Source organism: Palaemon carinicauda, chromosome 19 (assembly GCF_036898095.1).
Source record: "Palaemon carinicauda isolate YSFRI2023 chromosome 19, ASM3689809v2, whole genome shotgun sequence".
Lineage (NCBI taxonomy): Eukaryota > Metazoa > Arthropoda > Malacostraca > Decapoda > Palaemonidae > Palaemon > Palaemon carinicauda.
In genome coordinates this window covers 28,039,504-28,066,848 of record NC_090743.1, presented here as the reverse complement: position 1 = coordinate 28,066,848, position 27,345 = coordinate 28,039,504, and the positions used below count along the sequence as shown (strand labels likewise).

The following is a 27,345-nucleotide window of genomic DNA, read 5'->3' as shown; positions in this document are numbered from 1 at the left end:
CTCTAAAGAACATAAAGAACATACCAGGAAAGCTATGGAGACGTTCCTCCTTTCAGGCACTCGCACCATCGAGTTTCTAGCCCACCAAGTCTCGAACTTGTGGGTGAATACCATCTTGAAACGTCGGGATGCGGTGGCTGAGAGGTTCCATCAGAAGGTCCCTAGCACCAAGATAAATAGGCTCAGGCATTCTTCCTTAGAAGGAACGAACTTGTTTGAGCCTAAGGATGTGGAACAGGCTGCTGAGAGGTGGAGGAAGTCCCACCAAGACTCCCTCCTGCATAGGGCTTTGACATCCAAGCCCTATAAACCTCCAGCACCCCAGCAGTCCCGTCCTACCAAGACCACGAAACCGAAAGTAGCAGCGAAGACAGTGGTGTCTAAGCCCTTTCCTGTCAAGGAAAGGAAAGGCAAAAAGTCCTCCAGGGGAGGTAAAAATCGTAGAGGGAGCAGCCGAGGCTGCAAACGCTAGGATTGGCAGTCCCCCTCCATGTCCACCAGTGGGGGGATGCCTACAAAGTTGCGCAGACAGGTGGCAGCAACTCAGGGCCGATTCCTGGACGATTTCCGTAATCAGTCAGCGATATCGCGTCCCATTCACAACGTCTCTACCTCCCCTGACGACGAATCCAGTGTCGTTGAGCTCCCTTGCCATGGGATCAGGAAGGGGGCAAGCTCTTCGGGCAGAAGTCCAGACCCTGTTGAAGAAGGGCGCTCTCCAAGAGGTCCTCGACGGGTCCCCAGGCTTCTTCAGTCGACTCTTTCTTGTAAAGAAGGCGGGTGGAGGCTGGAGACCAGTCATCGACCTCTCGGCTCTGAACAAGTTTGTCAAACAAACTCCGTTCAGCTTGGAGACCACAAACACGGTCAGACTTGCAGTGAGACCTCAAGACTTCATGTGTACACTGGATCTGAAGGACTTCAAGGAAGTACTTAAAATTCAGCCTAGACAACAAGGAATACCAGTTCAGAGTGCTGTGTTTCAGTCTCTCCACAGCATCGCAGGTGTTCACCAGAGTGTTCACCCTAAAATCTTCGTGGGCAACACCAACCGTATTGTGACGACTGTTTAGTACCTCTAACAGTAAGGCATTTGTTGACCAAATGCCTCAATTATAATAACTTAAGGAATAGATATTTGTTTGAGGCTCGAGGTGAGGGTGGCAGGTTCATCCTTGCCAAGATTCTTGGACATGATGTGTCCTACTATGCAAGTGTCATTTTTAGATTTATTTCAGAAGCAGGTCTTCTGAAAACTATATAACTTTTATAATGACATTCAACTTTTATGGTTTTAATTGAATATTCTTTATTTTTTTTTTTTGTATATATAAACTAATTGATATCGGCGTGAATGACCTTAGATGTCAGGATGCCTGAAAACCTTAAATCAATCAATCAATCAATCTCAACGGGTGACTGGTGCCGACCAACCTGCTACCTATATCACCAGTTTTGATTGCAGGAAGGACTTGCAGGGGAATAGGTGATGGCGAGACAAATCTGTATAAGGAACTCAAGGTTTGTATTGTTAGGAAAAATACAAATTACTTTCAAATTTGTCATCTGTTCCGTTACTAAATACAAACCATTTCGCTTTTAATAGGGAAAGACTCTCCCTTAGGTGGGTGGAATTACTAATCAACTTGGCTGGTTTTTTAACCGGGGTGTTCCTCTGTGCTTCGCACGAGCTTTATAGAGAGCTTGGGATTGTTGTCAAATGGAAGAAGTTTTGTTTCAAGAGAAGGGCATGTTGATAAATAAGGCAGCGTGAGAGTCTTTCTGAATCTATTGTAGTGGCTTATTGGAAACGTCCCTACCTGGCGATCTGCTTTACTGGGTTTTGAGACCCACTCAATCTAGATATTTTCTCATAGTGTTTGCAACTATATATATATATATACATATATACACATGTAAAGTATATATACATATATATATACATATATATATACATATATATGTATATATATATATATATATATATATATATATATATACACGGTATGTATATATATATATATATATATATATATATTATATACATATATTTATATATATATGTATATATATAATATAATATAGATATATATATATATATATATATATATATATATATATATATATATATATATATTGTTAATCTCCCCTATAAAATAGAGCAAGTGTCTTGCTATATATATAAATATATATATATATATATATATATATATATATATATATACATATATATATATATATTTATATATATATTGCTAATCTCCCCTACAAAATAAAGAGCAAGTGTATGGTTTTATATATATAAATATATTTATGTATATATATATATATAATATATATATATATAATATATATATATATATATATATATATATATATAATATATATATATATATATATATATATATATATATATATATATATATATATATATATATATATATATATATATATATAGATATATATATATATATATATATATATATATATATATATATATATAGCCAGACACTTGCTCTTTGTTTTATAGGGAAGATTAGCAATATAGATTTAGGGATAAGTAAAAATTCCTTATATATTGGTTATAGCAGTAGGCTAATGGTAATAGAATATAATGGATGTAACAAATTTTATGTAAAAGGAATTTTTATTTTAACTTGAATTGCCTCTTTATACAGCCGATAGCAAAAAGTTTTTTTTTTTTTTATTCATTTTATATATATATATATATATATATATATATATATATATATATATTTTATTGAGATTTATCTGTTACGGTTTATTTAAAATATATTCATCAAATGATACTGACGAACGTATTTTTGTTTTTCCACAGGTCTCTGTTAGTGAAAGGTGAGTGAGTTCGTACCATTGTGCAACTGGAGACATTTTTCTTTTTATTTGTTTATTTAAATGTTTTCTATGGTTGTTTATTCAAGCATTTCTTTTTTAATTGTTTATTTAAATGCTCTCTATGATTGTTTATTTGAACATTTTCTTTTTTTGTGTGTTTTTAAACATTCTCTTTTTAATAATTTATTTAAACATTCTCTTTTTAATTGTTTATTTAAAAATTTTTCTTTCGTTTGTTTAAAACTTTTCATTTTAATTGCGTTTAAATATTTAATTCTTAATAGTTTATTTAAACATTTCTTTTTTAAATATTTATTTAAGCAATATCCAAAATGCGAGAAGTGTTCATTATTATAAAACATCAAAGAAGGACCATATAAACGGTGGGTGCTATAGTCAGCGTCCAATTACAAACGGTCTTTATTTAAATTTGAATATTATTAATGGTTACGTAGTCAGTGTTAACGACATTGATCGTAAATAATTGACGTGATTTTTTTAGCATTTGACATTTATTTTTACATAGTTCTCTTTGCTTAGTTGTAGCTATTACCTCTATAATTTTGAAGAACAATTTGGGTGTATCAAAATATTTTTATATCATAACGGTGTGTAGTTATTTTTGTGTTTCCGGGAAGTGTATTCCATTCATTGGAAAAGAAAAGCAACAACACAGTGTTGGTAGGAACTAGCGTTATGTTTTATAATAGATTATTTCGGTTGTATTATGCTGTATTTGGGTTGTTGTATTACGCTGTATTTGAAAGGAGGTTGAAGGAACTCCAATTTCAAACAAGTCTTTTAGTGTCTGGTTTATTTGCTTATGTGGATATTTATAACTTGTTTATTGCATGTTTACGAAAAAAATGTATATTATATGGGTTACTAATGAATATTTAATTCCATGCAGGTATTATGACATATATTTATTTGTTTGAGTTATTGATCTGAATTTCAATGTAATGTTCTTTTTCTGTACACATATGTATTGTTTATATGTGCTCTTGATTGCTTTCCATGATATTTACAATTATGACTTTTCTTCCAGGTGGTTAGTAAATTATTTTGTATATAATTAGGTTAATTTTTGTCTCAGTTGCACAGGGTATGAACTAAGGATATCCAGAATGGCAGAGGTGATGTTAATTTCAGTTGATAAATATTTAGCTTTTAAGTTTTGTAATGGAAAAACTACACTGTAAATATTCATACAATACAGTATGGTACTGTAACGTTAAACCTTTATGAGGCCTAGATAAAAGTACGTCTTCACTAATATCAGGTTATTGTATTTGAAAATTGGTTATCGTTTTATATATTTTGTAAATGATATTTCATATTTTATTACCAGAAAGTTTCGAAATTTATCGTCTTTATGTTCTGTATTCAGTTGAATTAAATTATTTTTTCTTGGGTTGAGTTGTGGAAGGGGGCGGGGGCGGGGGGGGGGAGTCTCGCATTATGATTAGCCTCGTTTACTATATACTACAGTAAATAGCTTCGTTTCTATAGAAACTGTCATTAGAATTCATTCTTCTTAGAGGTATCATTACTATCGTATCGTATCGTATCGTATCGTATGAGACCTGTATTGATTGTTATTAAAATACACATTAATAACGTAATGTTGATTAGTATTGAATTATTTTGATTGATAAATTGTTTACCTTATATAGTATAACCAGTAAACTCCTGTTTTATAGAACAACTTTTTCGTAATCTGTAAGAAATTGACTTTTTATACTGTGCTGTTCATTTACTTCATCTATTTACCGTTTAAAGCACGTGAATTTCAACCAATGAAACGTTCAGTATTATCTAGTATCCTTCAAATACAGTTAGGTCTTAAACTCTTCCAAAACGCTTCTGTATTGTTAGATACATTTTATGTGCTATATTTCAAAGTGATTTCTGAAATCGATAAGAAAATTTGGCGTAGAATAATTTTGGCAAAGTAAAAACCGTTTGATATTTAGCCCGTTCGTTCATTTCAGATCACCCAGAATTTGTATCATAATATTTAGCCCGATGATTATAATCAGTGTAATTATTATATGGTAAAGTAATTTAATATTAAAGAAAATAATCTTAAGTTATATATCTTGAAAACCAAATCTCTCTGTCATTCATTCTGGATATCCTTAATAAAACCTTCAAGATCATCTATATGAACTATTGAAAGGTATGTGGCTGTCTGAAAAAACGATCTTTGTATTATATACCGTATTTTTATTTTAATTTTAAGAAATTTTAAAAACATCTCAAAATGCAAGAGATCATCGGAAGAGAATTCTTATGTGGCTGTCTAAAAATACGATCTTTTTATTATATACTTTTTTATTTTTTATTTTAATTTTACGAAGTTTTTAAAATCATCTCAAAAAGCAAGAAATAATTTGAAGAGAATTTTTCAAAGTTACTCGTATGTGGCTGTCTGAAAATACGATCTTTTTTATTATATATTTTTGTATTTTATATTTTCATTTTGCGATATTTTTAAAAACATCTAAAAAAAAGGGGGGGGGGCGGCATTGTAAGGGAATTTTTTAAAGGTATGTGGATATCTGAAAATACGATATTATCTTTATTATATATTTTCTTAGTTTATCTTTTCATCCTACGAAATTTTTAAAAACTTCTCGAAAAGCTATAGATTATTGGAAGGCCTATTAGTGGTTAATTTCGGTTCGTTAAAGAATCCAATTTAGTTTACATCTTCAGAAAAAAAAAAGAAAATCGTTGTGAAAATGTTGAGTTAAGCAAGTTATCCAACCGGATTTCTCCAATTATCTTCTTTTAAGAAATCCTCGAGTATTTCCCCCCATTTTTGGCCGCCGTCAAAAAGTCATATTATGAGATAGAATGGAAACTCGATTTTGAATGAAGTCGGGCGAAGGTTAGAACTTTATTTAAGAGTACTCCATTTTGATTGGGTTATATATCTTTGCGTTGCTTGCAAGTTGAAAATACGCAGAGTTCAAGAACTTAGGAACTACATCTGGAGAAATCAACTGAGATTTAGGACTGTAGAATTTGGCTGTGAAGAAAAGAAAGAAGAGAAGAAAAAACGGTAAGTTAAACATTTTGTCTGTACTGGAATATGATTATTGAATTTGATGATAATTCACATATTTTGAAATATTTCTGTTTCACTTATGTTTCTCTTTGTTTGATTTTCATATCATCCGTTCGTTGAACGATCCAGGTATCTGAGAGAGAGAGAAACCGCACGGCTGTACTCTTTAAGCAAAAGCTCAGAGGTAAGTGTTCTTATCAGGTGATAAAGTTTGTCTTATTGTAATCTCAAAGCGAAATGTGTTTTTTACTTGTGGAAATCTTTACTGGTTTATTTCTATGATTACACTGCAGTGAGTTTTACGTACACGATGGTTCCAAGGATTGGTTATTTTGAATTCACTATCATGTTAGTTTATTGGTTTGAATTAAATTTCCTTTTAGTCCTTATTTATGATAAATGGTATCGGTGTCAATAACCTCCGATATCAGGATACCATAAAACTGAAAAATCAGTCAATCAATCAATCAATCAAGCAGGAAGTAAAATTCTATTGTTTTGAGTGTAGAATATCAAGCAATATAGGCGTCAATAGTCTACGATGTCAGGATGCCATAAAACTCAAAATCAATCTATCAATCAATCGAAAAGGAAGTAAGGACTTACTCTCTATGAAGACCTTTTTAGTGATGTTTGATTTGAGTGGTTTGCATCTTAACCTAACTTGTCCTAATGTAAGATACCTGGGCAGAGGGAAACGGGCTTCATGGCATTAGAAGTAGAGCGTTCGCCAGCGTTTAGATGCTCAGTGTTAGCATCTAATTTCTGGCTATTTATTCTTCCGAGAGTATAAAATAATATTCCTGATGGAGGATATATGAAAAGTAGCCTTTTTGATATTTTTAGCCCCAGTCAACTTTTATTCAAGCTAGTTTTTTTTTTTTTTTTTTTTTTTTTTTTTTTTTTTTTTTTACTAACGGTTTATCCTTAATTACCAAGATAATATAACAAAATTTATCTGTCTTCAACCTATCAGAACTAAGACTGCTGAAGACGTCCCGTTATTTTGCAAGATTACCAAGATTTTAGGAATTATGCACATGTACTGGAATTTTTCAGTAATTATGCATATTAACTGAAGTGTCCGTGAGTATGCAGATTTACTAAGAATTGTGCATAATAACGGATTTCGCATATTTATGGTAACACACACACACATATATATATTATATATATATATATATATAATATATATATATATATATATATATATATATATATATATATATATATATATATATATAATCCATTTCTGATTAGGGATACGTTAAATTGATTAAAGGGTTTGCGTATCGCCATGATCAGCATGGCTGTAGCCTACTAGTTAGGGCCACCCATAACAGGTTGGTCTGCTGTAAGTGATCAGATGAAAATCTCCCATCATCAACAATCCGCACTGGCCAGCGTGGTGATGAAAAGTGGCCAAACCCTAGGCATGAATTGACATGTCTGAGGACTTTGTCCTGTAGTGGACCAGAAACGGCTGCACTTGTGTGTGTATATATATATATATATATATATATATATATATGTATATATATATATATATATATATATATATATATGTATGTATGTATATATTGTACTATGTCTACATATATGTGTTTGTAATTATCAGTAAAGCTACATGAACATATCAAATACCAAATTATAGTAGAAGAAAGTAAGTCCTTCTTAAACATTTTTTTAATTTACTTATTTCATATTTAAAATTTTTGGTGTTATTAAACATACGTAAAAATAAAACGGAAACAGAAAGAGCATGATTATTCAGCAGTAAGTCGAGAAAATTGAATACGAGGTTTGTCGACTAAAAGTTTTTCGAACTTGGCGGGAAGTTTGCTTGGGTCAAAAGGGGGGGAGGGGGGATCTCGGCGTCGCAAATCCGGGCAAATACACACAAAGTTATGTTGCGCTAAATTAAGCTTTTTGTACTCCTTATCGGATACTTTTAATTCGTTTTTTGGTAGGATTTTGTTAACTAAAGCAATTACAAATGAATATTAAATTTTCACGTGGAAAATAACTTTATCTTTTAGTTTTTTAGTAACAAAATTAATGTAATTGTATTTATGTATATGTGTGTGTATATATATATATATATATGTGTGTGTGTGTGTGTATATATATATATATATATATATATATATATATATATATATATATATGTATATATACTGTATGTATATATATATATGTATATATATATATATATATATATATATGTATATATATATATATATATGTATATATACATGTGTATATATATATATATATATATATATATATATATATGTGTGTGTGTGTGTGTATATTATATACTATAGCATGTTTATCTACTATGTAATTTTATTATGAATATGGCTGTGACTATTGCGTTGATCTGTTAGTTGAAACTGCTCCATTTTGAACATAAACAAACACACACGCACACACACCATATTCATTTACTCTCAAAGATTTTTACGCCAGAAGCTGTTATCTTTTTAATTAGTGATCTGCTGGAATCGAATAAGTAATATACATTTTACTTTTTTTATTTGTTTTTCTAAATAGTAAAATATAACATATGATTATTATTAATATTATTTTTATTATTGTTATTATCATTATTATTATTATTATTATTATTATCATTATTATTATCATTATTATTATTATTATCCTTATTATTTTCATCATTATTACTAGCTATGCTATAACTCTAGTTGGAAAAGCAAGATGCTATAAGCCCAAGGGCTCCAACAGGGTAAAATAGCCCAGTGAGGAAAGGAAATAAGGAAATAAATAAATTATGTAAGTAGTAATGAACAATTAAAATAAAATACTTAAAAGCATTAACAACATTAAAACAGACATTTCATATATAAACTATATAAGGACTTATGTCAGCCTGTTCAACATAAAAACATTTGCTGCAAGTTTGAACTTTTGAAGTTCTACTGATTCAACTACCCGATTAGGGAGATCATTCCCCAATTTGGTCACACCTGGAATAAAACTTCTAGAATACTGTGTAGTATTGAGCCTCAAGATGGAGAAGGCCTGACTATTAGAATTATCTGCATGCCTAGTATTACGAACAGGATGGAACTGTCCGGGAAGATCTGAAGGTAAAGGATGGTCAGAATTATAAAAAATCTCATGCAACATGTATAATGAACTACTGTAATTGAACGACGGTGCCAGAGAATAATATCTAGATCAGGAATAAGAATAGACCGTAAGTTCCTGTCCAACAAATTAAGATGAGTATCAGCAGCTGAAGACCAGACAGGAGAACAATACTCGAAACAACGTAGAATGAAAGAATTTAAACACTTCTTCAGAATAGATTGATCACCGAAACTCTTAAAAGACTATCAATAAGCCATTTTTTTGTGCAATTGAAGAAGACACACACTTAATTTATGAAATATCTAGACTGTAGCCCTCCAAGGTAACATTAGACTCTATCTATACTGTATCTTTCATATGTGTTATTTATTTTACAGATTTTTACAGTTAGGCAGATATGCGAGAAATATTTAGCAAAAGGTAAGGAGGTGTATGTTGCGTTTATGGATCTGGAGAAAGCATATGATAGAGTTGATAGGGAAGCAATGTGGAATGTGATGAGGTTATATGGAGTTGGTGGAAGGTTGTTGCAAGCAGTGAAAAGTTTCTACAAAGGTAGTAAAGCATGTGTTAGGATAGGAAATGAAGTGAGTGATTGGTTTCCGGTGAGAGTGGGGCTGAGACAGGGATGTGTGATGTCGCCGTGGTTGTTTAACTTGTATGTTGATGGAGTGGTGAGAGAGGTGAATGCTCGAGTGCTTGGACGAGGATTAAAACTGGTAGACGAGAATGACCATGAATGGGAGGTAAATCAGTTGTTGTTTGCAGATGATACTGTACTGGTTGCAGACACAGAAGAGAAGCTTGACCGACTAGTGACAGAATTTGGAAGGGTGTGTGAGAGAAGGAAGTTGAGAGTTAATGTGGGTAAGAGTAAGGTTATGAGATGTACGAGAAGGGAAGGTGGTGCAAGGTTGAATGTCATGTTGAATGGAGAGTTACTTGAGGAGGTGGACCAGTTTAAGTACTTGGGGTCTATTGTTGCAGCAAATGGTGGAGTGGAAGCAGATGTACGTCAGAGAGTGAATGAAGGTTGCAAAGTGTTGGGGGCAGTTAAGGGAGTAGTAAAGAATAGAGGGTTGGGCATGAATGTAAAGAGAGTTCTATATGAGAAAGTGATTGTACCAACTGTGATGTATGGATCGGAGTGTGGGGAATGAAAGTGATGGAGAGACAGAAATTGAATGTGTTTGAGATGAAGTGTCTAAGGAGTATGGCTGGTGTATCTTGAGTAGATAGGGTTAGGAACGAAGTGGTGAGGGAGAGAACGGGTGTAAGAAATGAGTTAGCGGCTAGAGTGGATATGAATGTGTTGAGGTGGTTTGGCCATGTTAAGAGAATGGAAAATGGTTGTCTGCTAAAGAAGGTGATGAATGCAAGAGTTGATGGGAGAAGTACTAGAGGAAGGCCAAGGTTTGGGTGGATGGATGGTGTGAAGAAAGCTCTGGGTGATAGGAGGATAGATGTGAGAGAGGCAAGAGAGCGTGCTAGAAATAGGAATGAATGGCGAGCGATTGTGACGCAGTTCCAGTAGGCCCTGCTGCTTCCTCCGGTGCCTTAGATGACCGCGGAGGTAGCAGCAGTAGGGGAGTCAGCATTATGAAGCTTCATCTGTGGTGGAAATGTGGGAGGGTGGGCTGTGGCACCCTAGCAGTACCAGCTGAACTCGGTTGAGTCCCTGATTAGGCTGAAGGAACATAGAGAGTAGAGGTCCCCTTTTTGTTTTGTTTCATTGTTGGTGTCGGCTACCCCCCAAAATTGGGGGAAGTGCCTTGGTATATGGATGGATGGATTCTTTATCTCACACGTTTTTTGTTGTTATTTTTCTATTATAGATTAATCATTACACTTAGCTTTGAAAGTGTAACATTTATTTTGTGATTTGAATATTTTCACGGACTACATTGAAAGTTTAAGGTATTTCATTAGATCTGGTTTTCTTTTAGTTAAAGTGAGAATTGTGATTCAAATGTTAGTGTTTATTTTCTTATTTTCATGACACAAACTGTGATTTACAATAAGTTTCCCTTTCGGGCATTCAAATACTAGTTTTATTTTCTTGTTTGCAAGAGATAGTTTTCAATGATAAAAAACCATTTGTTTAAACATTTGTGATATTAAGTGCTGTGATTTTTATGATATTAAGAATGGGTGCTCTACTAAATAGTGTTTAAATAGTCTTCAAACGAGACAAAAAATTTTGAGCCAACTTGCCCCTCAGTGTGTGCCAACTTACCCCGCATGTGGGGTATGTTGGCACGTGTGAGAATTATTTTTTGAAACAAATTTGTGTTTTTTTTGGTCATGAACCAACGTCTGTGATGCAATGAAATGTAGTCAGATGTTTATATTTTGCATTCATATAATAAAATCTCCAAAATACCCTATAGTTTTATACCTATGAATAAAAATGTAAAAAGTGTGCCAACTAGCCCTGGTCTCCCACTGCTCTAGAAATAAAATAATATATATATTTTTCTAATTTGAGGACGACCTCGAAAGTAATAATTGTCCTTTCACGTCTGGTTTTTGGTGATAGTCATTTTCAATATTTCACCTTGACCAGTCAGGGGCTTTTTTCTCCGCGTACTGCTTTAGAAAAAAAAAATATATATTTTTAAAAATTTGAGGTTTATTTCAAAAGTAATTATAATGGTTTCACGTCTGGTTTTTGGTGATAGTCGTTATTTTTAGCAATCGGCAGCAGACGAGTGTAAAAAAAAAAAGAAAATCGTTTTTAGCTCACCTTTGTCGTAGGGCAGAAGAGACATTGCTGTAGTCGACTGATATTTATTGGCGCTGGCGGCAGCGCTACAGTGCTTACTTTGTTTTAGTTTGAAAGAATACACTAATACTTATACACTTACACATATTTATATCATCATCTGTTCCTTAGGGGAAAATAGGTGGCATAGGTCTTAGTATACTGTAGAACAAAGTCCTAGGGTGTAATGTAGGCATTACTGCTCACATAATATATATATATATACATATATATATATATATATATATATATATATATATATATATATATATATATATATATATATATATATACACACTTACATACATACATACATTATGCTTTAACCCTTTACTTTACCTCTTTTACTCTCTTCCTTTCTTCCAGTTGGCTGTCCATCTTCTTTTTAACTTTCCATTTCAAAGTACAACTGCTGGGTTAACACATGAGTGGTGAATGGTCTATCTGGCCAAAGTACCTGGCCTTACATCCCTAACTCATTAATTTAATTCATTTGTCCCATGAGGAAAGTCGTAAATAAATGTTGAAACAATGTCGACATTAGAAATAATAACATAATAATGTAAGAATATTATTCATGTTTTATTTTATTATTTCTAAAATTTCCGTAGTGAAAATGTTCTATACCTAACGCAGCGATAAATGAACAATAGACACCGGGTTTTAATCGAATTCCCCCACTGGTGCCACATCTCCACAGGTCACCTTCTTTCTCCAATCCCACTCCACCTCCTTACCCACTGTCTTTGTCTTTCTTTCTCCCTCTCTGTTTCAATGTAAATTGGTGTATTTCAAAAACCATACTTACTTTTGTTCCACACCACCACTGAGGTAAAACTCAAGGTGGGATTTCTTCATATAGGTTTCCCTATCTTAAATGCCAGACGTTGTTGCTATACACACTGTGATGGACCGTTCGTCTGATTCAAGGTCTTCATATGACAGTCTTCATAGCCAAGCTAAGGCAGTTATCTACAACATTAACAAGTGCTTGGGAGAACAGGCAATTAGATAGAGTCCGCTGGCTTCATGCTTAGACCTACATAATTCAACTGATTTACATATTGAATCGATATTTCGTTGTCCTACTCTCTCTTCACCATCGTGATATGGTACTGAATAATCTATTGATTGCAGTGTCAGGTCTTCAACCCAATTTTCATCAATTTATCAGGGGGTTGAGTAAATTATAAAGGTCCAACTTCACTAATACATGTATTAGTGAAGTTGGACCTTTATCATTGAGGCAAATTCTCCCGTTAGTTGTTATGATAAGTTGGTTGAGGGTTAAGATTTGGGGCGTGTGGTGTATGTAGCCAATAGGAGGTTATTCGAACTGACTTCTGCCCCCGTGGTATGTGTCTGCAATGTGCTGCTGAATTTTGTGTTTTTCTCAAGTTTTCTTTATTCTGTTACGAAAAACTTGGAAAATTCGGTTTCCCAACTTTTGATACTTTCCAAACTGCCGACTATGCTCTCCTGTGGGAACTCTAAGATGGATACAACGTTCTATGTAAGGGGGTGCTTTCTTTCTAGGCTAACTTTTAGAAGAGAATGTTCATACATTACTGAAAAAAACAGAAAGTAGATTAGTGCAGAAATACTTATTTTTCCAACATAGATTACGTTAGCAAAGATATGTTAAAATTTCAGTATGCTAGTATTTTTTGTGTGCCTGAAAAATGAAATTATATATATATATATATATATATATATATATATGTATATATATATATATATATGTATATATATCTCTCTCTCTCTCTCTCTCTCTCTCTCTCTCTCTCTCTCTCTCTCTCTCTCTCTCTCTCTCTCTCTCTCTATATATATATATATATATATATATATCTATATATATCCATCTAGCTATATATATATATATATATATATATATATATATATATATATATATATATATATATATTGTGTGTATGTGTGTGTAATATGATGAAAAAGATAGTAATGTTATAGATCGAATGAAAGGTCACAATATAGATTACGAAAACTGCATTAACTTTCGATCCCGTGGTTTGTGAGATGAGGATTTTTTGGGGGGTAGTGGATAAAAGTACTCAATTACGAACGTGATTTTTTAAAAATGATTCCATGAAAATAATGTATGAAATGATCATATGTGGTGTAATAAGAGATTGGCCTGACAATTAACTGTATTATATAAACAAATGCTGTGCAGGCGATTATAGGGTAACTATAGGGTTGATGTGACCTGATTGGTAACGTCTCTGGTGTTCGCCAGTCGGGGGTTCGAGTCCCGCTCAGATTCGTTAGTGCCATTAGTGTCTGCAACCTTACCATCCTTGTGAGCTAAGGTTGGGGGTTTTGGGGGAGCCTATAGGTCTATCTGCTGAGTCATCAGCAGCCACTGCCTGGCCCTCCCTGGTCCTAGCTTGGGTGGAGAGGAGGCTTGGGCGCTGATCATATAATATATGGTCAGGCTCTAGGGCATTGTCCTGATTGGTAGGGCAATGTCACTGTCCCTTGCCTCTGCCATTCATGAGCGACCTTTAAACCTTTAAACCTTTAAACTTTGGCACGTTTGAATATTATTCTGCAAGGAGTGTACGCGGCCCATCGAAAATGACTGCTAAATATTCAGTATAGATTTGCACTAGCACACACATTCAACCCTTCCCAACCCGTCCCCTTTCCTAACTACAACACGGCAGTTTCGGCAATTTGTGGGAGATTGTGCTTTCCGAGTGTAACTCTCTTGGTACCCCCTCTCATCAGGGTGTGACTACTTCCTTATCCCACATACCTATGGGACGTGGAGGGATCGAGTTGTCATACATTTGGCAATGCAGCGCAGCGTGACAGGAACGAAATAGACACACCAGTGTATATATAAATATATATATATATATACACACATACATACATACATACACATATACAGTATATTTATATATGTAGCCAGACACTTGCTTTTTATTATGTAGGGGAGATGCTCGCTTAATTGTATTTAGGCAAGGTCAATTGACATCTGAGAATATATATATATATATATATATATATATATATATATATATATATATATATATATATAGGTTCTCATTGAATATCATTTGATAAAGGTATTAAATATTGATATATCCCCCTATGTTTTTAGGTTTAGAGTACACATACATACATACATACATATATATATATATATATATATATATATATATATATATATATATATATATATATGCAGTATATTTAACACTTCCATAACATATTTTAGTCCTGCGTTTCGAAGTGACTAGACCAATAACTCTAAATACTCATCCTTACTCTCACTTGTGCTAAGCTCCTTACCACTTTATTTTTTCTATCTCCCCATTTCTCACCTTTGATCTTGTATTTATTTCCAAGATTATTATGTGTGATACTTTTTAGATATAAATGTACCGTCTAAAATCCTTATCATATTTTTCTTACAGATGCTTTATCTATTAGGAGCAAATATAAGCACTGGAAAACAGCTTCTTATAGACAACTAATCTATCACAAGCAAATACTTTGATATAAGCTCTGGAAAATAGCCTCTGGAATGGTGTAATATCCAGATTGCTCTTTTATAAGACCCAGCCATACTATATAATAGTTACTCATGTCGATTTCAAATCATATTAACTGTTTTCAGAATTTTATCAAAAGGTAAACTTTTCATATAAAATTTGTTATAAATATTTTGTTCTATGTCTTTTCCAGCTTATGGATTTTGAAGTGGCATTTTTTACTGTCAGTTATATCATGTCGCCCCTCTTCTCTTAGATTTATATTGCAGATTACAATATGAAACCTTCTTTGATGAAGAAAAAGTTTTCTTCATATTGAAAGCAATAAAAGTTTTTGAGACTGAGTGGTGGAAGATGATATGCTTATTCCTGTTTGCAATTGGAAACTCCCTCAAAAGCTTTCTATCAATTGTCAACTTCCCCACTCGTTGCCTCTTTTTATCCCCTTTCTCAAGATAAAATTTATTATTCTCTACCAACTTGAAGGGTAAGACCTTTTTGTACCTAAAGTTTGTTATATGCTTTTTACGTGTACATAAAAATTTTATTCGTTTTCATCAGAAGTGGTCTGATTTTATCACTACGAACACCCTTAATTGTTCAAGTTATTGAACATTATAATTTCTCAATTTCTGAAGACAAATATTTCTCACTTCATCTGTCCCTGATATTTAAACTCCAGATATTCATTCCTTATAGGAGTCAAGGTCACTGATTCTTAAGTGTTTAGTTTTATCATTGTTTGAAGCGTTATACCGTCAGCGTTTTTATTTTTATTTTATTCCAATTTTTATTATTAATATTATTATTATCATTATTATTATTATTATTATTATTATTTTTATTATTATTATTATTATTATTATTATATTATTATTATTTTTACCGCCTAAACTATGTCCCTTATTGGAAAAGCAGGATGCTATAAGCCAAAGAACTCCAACAGGGGAAAATATCCCAGTAAAGGAAGGAAATAAGGGAATAAATAAACTATAGATGAACAATAATAGAAATAAAATATCCAAAGATCAGGAACAAAGATAAGATATATCTTTCATGTGTAAACTATGAAGATAGACTCACGTCATCCTATTTAAATTACAGTAATTTCTCCTGCAGCCTTCTTTCCATTAACTAGATTCGATGTCGCATTAACTGATATTCTTAATTAAGGTCAAATGGTGTTGATAATTTTTTTTTTAGATAGTTAGGGTATATCTAAATTACTATAAGTGGAAACAACTGTTGTCAGTCATCGTTTTTATGATAGCCACTTCAGATATAATTGATTTAGCTTTCGGGTGATTACAATACATATTTTAGAGACGTGGAGTAAAAAAAAATTAAGAATAAATCCAACACTGTTGAAATGCTAGTTTGTCTTCATTAATTCATCTTGTTTTCAGTTTAAACTAGTTTATTTTCAAGATTACTGTATTATAGAAAAGGGATATAACCTCATGTAATAAAAGTATGTTTTTTTTTTTTTTATTATAAATTAATAATAGCGTAGAGTTTCAGTAAAGAGCAGACAAAACATGGATTAAGAAATACAAAAGGTGCAAAAATAGATACTTAGTGCTGTTGGAAAAGTTATTGCCTGGCTATCTGTTAGACGGGCGTTGGGCCAAGCTCTAGCTCGGTAGTTTCTGGTAGTGTCTGCAACCTCACCATCATTGTGAGGAATGGATGGGGGTTTGGGTAGGCCTATATGTCTGGCATCCATTGCCTGGCCCTCCTTGGTCGTAGCTTGATGGAGAAGAACTTTAGGCGTTGATATTTATATATGGTCAGTTTCTAAGGCATCATCCTGCTTCTTGCCTCTGTCATTAATGAGAGACCCACATGTATGGCTAAGCACAGAAACTCTCATCTCGGTAATGGTGTGACAGGGTGCACTTCCCCAGAACGAGGTATACCAGGAACTCCTGTGTCCAACTGTACATAAGTATATAAAAAGATAAATTTGATAGTAAATCTAGATAATAGAAAAAGTTACTTCAATAATAACAGTAAAAGCAGTTTAAGCGTCACATAAGAAATTTCTTTTTCTTATCCCTTTTTTAAATCATTAAAATTAAACAAATGAAATTTTTTTTCAAACAGAAGTAAAAGAGACTAATTAATTGCATATAAATGACATCGTCAATTAGTTGAGGTGATTTTTTTTTTTTTTTTTTGCAATGAGTTAATTTCCTCGGTTCCATCTTTGTAGATATTTTACTTCCGTATTAATAACCAAAAGAAAACATACTAATAGACAATTTATCTTATAAAGAATGTGATTCAATCACATGTAATTGGTTAGTGCCTTTAGTACACCTCACACGGTGCGCTGTGGGCATTTCAAAAGGGTCTTTGCATCACCCTTTTGCCCTGATACTCTCATTCTTCCTCTCTTCCATCTGGATGACCAACTACTTTTAAATTTGACTTCATATTGCAACCTCAGGGATTCCCCCCTTTGCAGTGGGTGGATCTCCCCGGCCACAGCGTTCCTCATATTGCCCGATTTCCCCCCCCCCCCCAAAAAAAAGAAAAAACAAGAAATCCAATTATTTCAGCCCTGAATTACGGTTGCCCTGAAATCTAGACGCTTAATGACACTTCTGGACAGTTTCCTCTATTAAGGCAAGGCCTCTGCTGAGCAGCCCTGATGCAAATGGCTAATCTGTGTAACGTAATTGCTTAAGTGAGGAGATCCTTCCAATCTGTGGATAGTAATTACGGATTAAGTCGAAGACATCTTGTCATCGGCTGAAATCTCGTCTAGTTAATGTGTGAAAATTCTTATCGCAGTTTAAAGGTCGCTCGTGAATAGCAGAGTCAAGGGACAGGGAGGTCAACTGTTCGTCAACAGTAGGCCACATATTACTATATCCAAGAAATATTACGTGCCTATTATATACAGATTTATTTAAATTTCTTGCGTGTTTTATTTGTTTCACTATGAAAGTTTACATAAAACTGACATCTTTCTCATTATTCCCTAATGATAATGATGATGATTACTGGAATAAAGGAATGTATAGTTTCATTAACCTAGATACTGGGGGCCGCGCAACAACACATCGGGGCCGCAGGTTGCCCTAGATACTGACCATATCTACATATGATTAGCTTCCAAGCCAGGACCAGGGAGAGCCAGACAATGGCTGTTAATGACTCAGCAGGTAGATCTATATGTTCTCCAAAAACCATCCTTAGCTCACAATGATGGTAACATTGCAGACATTATATATGAAATATCGAGCTTAAGAGGGTATCGAACCCCAGTCCAGCAGATTGCCAGGCAGGGACCTTTTTAGTTGAGATGTTTGCGGTTTTAAGTCATTCTGTCATTTTCTGAAGAACGAGACAAGAATGAAAGATTCCTTTTAAAGGCTGTTCAGTATGCCAAAGAACATCCTATTTTAGAAGGTTAGGAAAGAAAATAGCGACTTCAGACACTTGTATTTAGAAATACGAATCCATTGGTTAAATTATTTTTCTGATATTTGTGTTGAACAATACTTTCCGTTTTTGTAATTTTGTAATTTAGATATTTGTAAAATACATTTATTTAATTGTATTTTTGTCTTTACCTGACCTTTGAGATAGCAAAGTTAGCTGAAATCAAAAGACAAATCTTTTGAACTACAGTGGTGTGTCAAGTTATGATTTGTATTCTTAGTATAAATGCTTATCTTTTATAGCCACTAAGGAACGCTGAAGAAAACACAATTTGCAATACCAACACCGCAGGGGGTTCTAAGACAAGGGCTTACAAGGGCTTCCTTTTACGATTCTGATGCAGTGAGTTTGGTACTGCACGAACTGAATCATGTTTGGATCAGTTATCGTGATAATATGTAGTGGTGGATAACTCATTATAACTGGCCTTGTGTTATGCTAGCATAGTGGGAACGTCTGTCATTCAGATATCTTTCCCTGGGTTTTGGTAGCCTAGTGGAAACGTCTCTTGATATGTATTTAGAGGCACTAATTTAAGTTCTGCTCGCAGATTTCTATTTTTTACTATTGTCTGCAGCCTTACCGTCCTTGTTGGCCATGGATTGTGGGTTTGAGGGGCCTATATGTGTACTTTCCAGTCTTCAGAAGCCATAGTCGGTTCTATCTTGGGCGGGGAAGGGGCTTGGGACATTGAGCAAAAACCAACGTCCATTCTCTTGTCGGTGCATTTCTTGTTATAGTCAGACCTTTTAACTTTTATTCAGTTGTGTTCTTTGGAGCTAGGATTCCTGATCACTTATTTTGAGTAGTGCTAATAGCTTCAAAATTCTTACACTTACATCCTGTGTATTTGTGTTACCTTTAGGGTTAAGAACTTCAGGCCTCCACAGTGACGGAAAATTGGAATTGTTAAAAGTTAATTTTTCGCGAATGAAACATTTTGAATGATAGTATCTCCCTTAATACCATATAATTAGTTACCATAAAAAAATCGTGTAAACTCTTGTAATCTTTAAACTCCGATCTGTTTTCGACCACAACTGTTAATGCAAATTCCAAGAGAAAAGGCCCCAGTACAACATAGTTGGATGCAGTGGGGCTTGTTAAAAGTAGACACGTGTTTGTAATCCGAGTTAGTCTTTTGTGGTCAATGGCGAACAAAAAAGTTTTTCCCCAATTATTTTTCAGTGATACAATGTGAGTTTTGAAAAAAAAAAAAACACCCAGGGATTTCTGTATATAAAGGCATGAAACATTGCAAATGGAAATCATAGTTTTGAAACAAGTATCTAATGGGGAAACAAGAACAGAAAGTTAACTATCAAGTGTTTTGGTTATGGCAATCCTTCATGCGAACATACCAGATACAATAGGAGACTAATTGAATTATTTGCGAATCCTGTTTTTTTTTTTTTTTTTTTTGAACGTGCAGAACAGGGTAATTAATTTTTTTCCTTACATTCAGTTATGTCTTATATACCTGATTGGATGATTTCATATTTCGCAATTAGTGACTTTACCATTAACCTCAATAGTGCTAGGTTTGAGTTTTCATGTTTAACGATGCATTCTAGCACATCTTTTGCTTATGTTTGTATTCATGTATATATACATACATACGTACATAATTTACATACATACATACATACACACGCGCTATATATATATATATATATATATATATATATATATATATTTTTTTTTTTTTTTCAAATAAGCCATATATTTTTGATACATTAATGTCTAGATTCTCTTAACGACCTCGGGATCGGAGCCCTAGGCGAAATCACGTCTAAATGTGCAAAAATTTATCATATATATATATATATATATATATATATATATATATATATATATATATATATTTATATTTATATACACATACATAAAATATACCGGAATATATCATCATTTTCAACCGTTATAAGTCAACTGCATTACAAAGGCTCAGCTTTCCACTTGCGTCTGTTTACTAGAATTTTTTCGCGTTACGAAGTATAGCGAAAAATAATTGTCCTAACGACATGTAAGCAGATCTTAAGTGTCTTGTTACTTAAGTTCAGTTGTTATGTAGGCAGTGACCAATGAGAATTTAGTGTTGGGTGAAACGTATTCGATGTTTGAAGAGGTATTGAGTAAGTGGTCACTTTCTAGCGCACGCTAGCCCGAGCAAGTCGAATTTATCATTAATATTATCATTATTATTTATTAGTAGTACAAGAGTGAGGTTCCACCACTCAAATTTGAGTTACTCTGCATTATTGCCGTGGATACACAGGTTTCCATAGTTTTTTCAAAACTTGAGATTTTGTTTTTTATCTATGGTTTTTCCTGGGCGGCAGAGGAGGCTTATATGTTAATTTGAAAGTTTGTTCATTTTGTTTTAAATATGCACTACTATATCAGTACAGAAGTTTGTAGAAGTTATTAGAATATGTGATGTTACATCTATATTGTTTCAAAAGTATGATTCACTGGAAAAATAAACCTGGCGTCAACCGGCACGGTGCGCTATAATGCAATTTAATGTTTTATTATGTTTATACCTGTAGAGAATGCGGAGTGAAGTGAGGACTGTCTTTTTATGCCAGTCCTCACCCGCAAACTCTCTTAGTTCGAGAATTCAGCGTCTTCTCTTTCTTCCCCTGCTTCGTTTGCATGCTGTAGGGACCCATTCTGTTTTGATTAATGTCCATCTATTGTCGATCATTATTATTACAATCATTACTAACTAAGCTACAACCCTAGTTAGAAAAGCAAGATGCTATAAGCCCAAGGTCTCCAACAGTGAAAAATAGCCCTATAAGGAAAGGAAATAAGGAAATGAATAAACGATCTGAGAAATATGAACAATTGTAATAAGATATTTAAAAAAAAACAGTAACAATATCAAAACAGATATTTCATATGTAAACTATAAAAGGACTTATGTCAGCTTGTTCATCTTAAAAACATTTTCTGCAAGTTTGAACTTTTGAAGTTCTACTGATTCAACTACTCGATTAGGAAGATCATTCCACAACTTGGTCACAGCTGGAATCAAACTTCTAGAATACTGTGTAGTATTGAGCCTCATGATGGAGAAGACTTGACCATTAGAATTAACTGCCTGCCTAGTATTGCGAACAGGATGGAACTGTCCTGGAAGATCTGAATGTAAAGGTTGGTCAGAATTATGAAAAATCTTATGCAACATGTATAATGAACTAATTGAACGATGATGCCAGAGGTTACTAGCTAGATCAGGAATATGAAATTTAATAGACTGTAAGTTCCTGTCCAACAAATTCAGATGAGAATCAGCAGCTTAAGACCAGACAGGAGAACAATACTCGAAACAAGGTATAATGAAAGAATTAAAACACTTCAGAATAAGTTGATCACCGAAAATCTTAAAAGACTTTCAATAAGCCAATTTTTTGTGCAATTGAAGAAGGAACAGACCTAATGTGTTTCTCAAAAGTAAATTTCCTGTCGAGAATCACACCTAAAATTTTAAAAGAATCATACAGAGTTAAGAAACATTATCAATGCTGAGATCCGGATGTTGAGGAGCCACTGTTCTTGACCTACTTGCAATCATACTTTGAGTTTTGTTAAGATTCAACTTCTTGCCCCATAATTTGCTCCATGCACTAATTTTATAATATCCTCTACTCTAGTTTGCTCTCGTATATATATGTTGCTCTTTTTCTGTCTCTTATTGTTATTCCCATCATTATTCCTTCCATAGCTTATTGGAGTATAACCAGCTTATGGCTTTAGTAAGGCTTCAGGTTTCTGATGCATAAGTAAATACTGGTAGGACCATCTGATTAGATACTTTTCTTTTTAGAGAGAGGGGCATTTTACTTTTCGTAACCCCATTTTGTTTACCAACAGCTCTTCATCCCATGCTTATCCTTTTAATTTCGGTCTCGTGTGCTGGGGAATTACTTACTGTTTGTCATTAATATATGTACATGTATAAAATTATTGTGCAGAAAAGCTTATCACCCTAACAGAATGATTATCAAGATATTTAAAGGCTGTGTCACACTTCTCGAAGTACCCTTCTCTCACTGAACACGTGAATGTGTAAGTGCAAATGTAGTTTGAAAGTCTAGTGTTTATATATCGCACCATTTTCAAGAAAATAGAATAGCAAAATTAAAATATCAAAATAATTGTTTTTAGTAAACCCAAATTAAATATTTAGAGCTGGTCAATATGCGAAGTTTTGTAAAATTGCATCCTGATAGATTATTTTTGCAGCAAGCACATTTCTTTATTTTTTCAGGGCATTTGTACAATGTGCATACATTTTATCTAGCTTTTTTCATGTTTTTAAAGACTTAGTTTATCGCATTTTTTAACTAAAAAATTTCTTCTCGCTGCAATTTGATAAGTGATTTTCAACATGTTATATTTCGACCATTGACATTTATTTTACAGATATAAGGCGAAAACCTTATTATGATTACCGAGAAATTATACACTCCGTTTTGATAATGAATGTCCGTGCTGTAACCAAAGGTTTACGATGATTTAGCTGCGGGATAAGCTTCAGAGAATTAAAGATCATGGTGTAATTCATCTGTTGAAATTATTCTGGGTAATGCAATTCAATTGGAATGAAATGAAAGCCAACATTATGTTCATTTTCAGATTTTCTAATGTTCTCGAATATTTTGACGAAGCACCTTTACTGTTGTTCACTTGGCGCAGACACTACTATCCAAAATATTGCCCTGGAACTTTGTAATGAACGTGTGCATATTCTCTCTCTCTCTCTCTCTCTCTCTCTCTCTCTCTCTCTCTCTCTCTCTCTCTCTCTCTCTCTCTCTCACATTATATATATATATATAATATACAGTATAGATAAGCATATATATAGGTATTTACATCTTTAAATATATATACATATATTTATATATATATATATATATATATATATATATATATATATATATATATAGTCTTTGATCGACGATGTTATTGCGTAGGTTTGGCTTGCCTAATGCATACCACAATCATACATTTTCCTGTTAATAACTAGATGATATTGGCTCCAATACATTCCCTTGATGCTGTATTCCAGAATTACTTCATCCGGGTCCTGATTCACCAATTACGTTGCATTAATTGCTGATTTACATATAAGTTCTCCTATACATTGCATTAGATTACATGGAACAGGTATTGGACTACCGAATAGAAAGCGATTCCTTTAACATTTAGAAAGCGATCTCTCTCACATTTCAAAAGTGATCCTTCACACATTTAGAAAGCGTTTTCTGTCATATATAGAAAGAGGTCCCTTTCGCAGTTGGAAAGCGATTCCTCTCTCATTTCAAAAGTGATCACTCTCTCATTTAGAAAGCGATTTCTCTCACATTTCAAAAGTGATCACTCTCACATTTAGAAAGCAATCCCTCTCACATTTTGAAGGCGATCCCCTTCCCATTTCAAAAGCGACCCCTCTCACATTTCAAAAGTGATCACTCACATTTAAAGCGATTCCTCTCACATTTGAAAAGTGATCCTTTCACATTTCGAAAGCGATCCCTCTCACACTTTAAAAGTGGTCCTTCTCACAGTTAGAAAGCGATCTCTCATATTTTGAAAGCGATCCCTCTTACTTTTCAAAAGCGATCCCTCTCACATTTTGAAAGCGATCCCTCACATTTAAAAAGTAATCCCTCTCACCTTTATAAAGCAATCCCTCTCACATTAAGAGAGCGATCCTTCTTACGATTAGAAAGCATTCCCTCTCTCCTCTCACTTTGAAAGCAATCCCTCTCAAAGATAGAAAGTGATTCCTTTCACATTTTTAAGGCAATCCTCCTCTCATTTCAAAAGTGATTCCTCTCACATTTAGAAAGCGATTCTTCTCACATGTAAGAAACGATCCCTCTCACAATTAGAAAGCAATCCCTCTCATTTAAAAAGTGATCTCTCACATTTAGAAAGTGATCCCTCTCACATTTAGAAAGCAATCCCTCTCACATAGAGGAAGTGATTCCTCTCACATTTAGGAAGCAACCCCTCTCTCATTTAGAAAGCGATCCCCCACAATTAGAAAGTGATCCCTCTCACAAATAGAAAGCATTCCCGTTCTCATCTCAGAAGTGATTACTCACATTTAGAAAGGGATTACTCACATTTAGAAAGCGATTCCTCTCACATTTAGAAAGCGATTCTTCTCACATGTAGGAAACGATCCCTCTCATAATTAGAATGCAATCCCTCTCATTTCAAAAGTGATCTCTCACATTTCGAAAGTGATCTCTCACATTTAGAAAGTGATCCCTCTCACATTTAGAAAGCAATCTCTCTCACATAGAGGAAGATTTTCCTCTCACATTTAGGAAGCAACCCCTCTCTCATTTAGAAAGCGATCCCTCACAATTAGAAAGCGATCCCTCTCACAATTTGAAAGCATTCCCTTTCTCATCTCAGAAGTTATTACTCACATTTAGAAAGCGATCCCTCTCACATTGCGAAGGCGATCCCTCTCACATTTAGAAAGTAATGCCTCACTATTAGAAAGTGACCCCTCTCATTTCATAAGTGATCACTCATATTTTGAAGGCGAATCCCTCTCACATTTTAAAAACGATTCCTCTCACATTTAGAATGCAATCCCTTTCACATTTAGAAAGTGATCCCTGTCACAATTAGAAAGCCATCCCTCTCTCATTTAAGTGATCTCACTTTTCCAAAGTGATCCCTCTCACATTTTCAAAGTAATCCCTCTCACATTTCCAAAGCTACCTTCTCACGTTCCAAAAGCTATCCTCTCACATTCAGATGCAATCTCTCACATTTAGAATGCAATACCTCTCTCATTCAGAATACATTCTCACATTCAGAATGCAATCCCTCTCTCATTCAGAATGCAATTCCTCTCACATTCAGATTGCAATTTCTCACATTCAGAATCCAATCCCTCTCACATTTAGAATGCAATCCCTCTCACATTCAGAATGCAATCTCACATTCAAAATGCAATCCTTCACACACTAAGAATGCAATCTTTCTCACATTCAGAATGCAATCCCTCACATTCAGAATGCAATCCCTCATACATTCAGAATTCAATCTCTTACATTAGTAATGCAATCCCTCGTACATTCAGTATGCAATCCCTCCCACATTCAGAATGCAATCTCTCGCATTCGGAATGCAATCCCTCTCACATATAGAATGCAATCCCTTTCACATTCAGAATGCAATCCCTCTCTCATCCGGAATGCAATCCCTCGCATTCAAAATGCAATCTCATACATTCTGAAGGTAATCCCTCTCACATTAATAATGCAATCTATAGCATTCAGAATGCAATCTCTCACATTTAGAATGCAATCTCTCTTGATTCAGAATGCAATCCTCCTCACATTCAAAATGCAATCCCTCTAACATTCAGAATGCAACCTGTCTAATTCGGAATGCAATCCCTCTCACGTTCAAAATGAAATCACTATAATTCAGAATGCAATCCCTCTCACTTTCCGAATGCTATCTCTCAAATTAAGAATGCAATCCCTCTCACATTCAGAATGCAATTCCTCTCTTTCAAAATGCAAATTCTCACCTTCAGAATGCAATCCCTCTCAGGTTCAGAATGTAATCCCTCTCACATTCAGAATGCAATCTAACATTCAAAATGCAATCCCTCACACACTAAGAATGCAATCTTTCTCACATTCAGAATGCAATCCCTCACATTCAGAATGCAATCCCTCATACATTCAGAATTCAATCTCTTACATTAGTAATGCAATCCCTCGTGCATTCAGTATGCAATCCCTCCCACATTCAGAATGCAATCTCTCGCATTCGGAATGCAATCCCTCTTACGTATAGAATGCAATCCCTTTCACATTCAGAGTGCAGTCCCTCTCACATTCAGAATGAAATCCCTTTCACATTCAAAATACAATCTCTCATTCAGAATGCAATCCCTCTCACATTCAGAATGCAATCCCTCTCACATTCAGAATGTAATCCCTCTCACATTCAGAATGCAGTCCCTCTCACGTTCAGAATGCAATCCCTCTCACATTCAGAATGCAATCCTTCTCACATGCAGAATACAATCTCTCATTCAGAATGCATTCCCTCTCACAATCAGAATGCAATCTCTCACATTCAGAATGTAATCCCTATCACATTCAGAATGCAGTCCCTCTTATATTTAGAAGGCATTCCCTTTCACGTTCAGAATGCAATCCCTCTCGCATTCAGATTGCAATCCCTCTCACATTCAGAAGGCAATCCCTCTCGCATTCAGATTGCAATCCCTCTCACATTCAGAAGGTAATCCCTCTCATGTTCAAAAAGAAATCCCTCTCACATTCAGAATGCAATCTCTTGTATTCAGAATGCAATCTCACATTTAGAATGCAATCTCACATTCAGAATACAACCTCTCTCACTTTCAGAATGCAATCCCCCTCATCATCAGAAGGCAATCTCTAATTCAGGATGCAATCCCTCTCACATTCAGAATGCAATTCCTCTCACATTCAGAATGCAATTCCGCTCACATTCAGAATGCAGTCTCATATTCT

General features: G+C 34.1%; 1 long non-coding RNA gene across 1 annotated transcript in view; it reads left to right on the top strand.

The window, feature by feature from the left end:
• LOC137658541 (uncharacterized) overlaps positions 1–27,345 on the top strand; it is a 347,029-nt gene that overhangs the window by 55,188 nt on the left and 264,496 nt on the right. The window contains exon 2 of the long non-coding RNA XR_011047363.1: positions 2,840–2,856. This is a non-coding gene — a long non-coding RNA (uncharacterized lncRNA). The remainder of the gene's footprint in view (positions 1–2,839; positions 2,857–27,345) is intronic.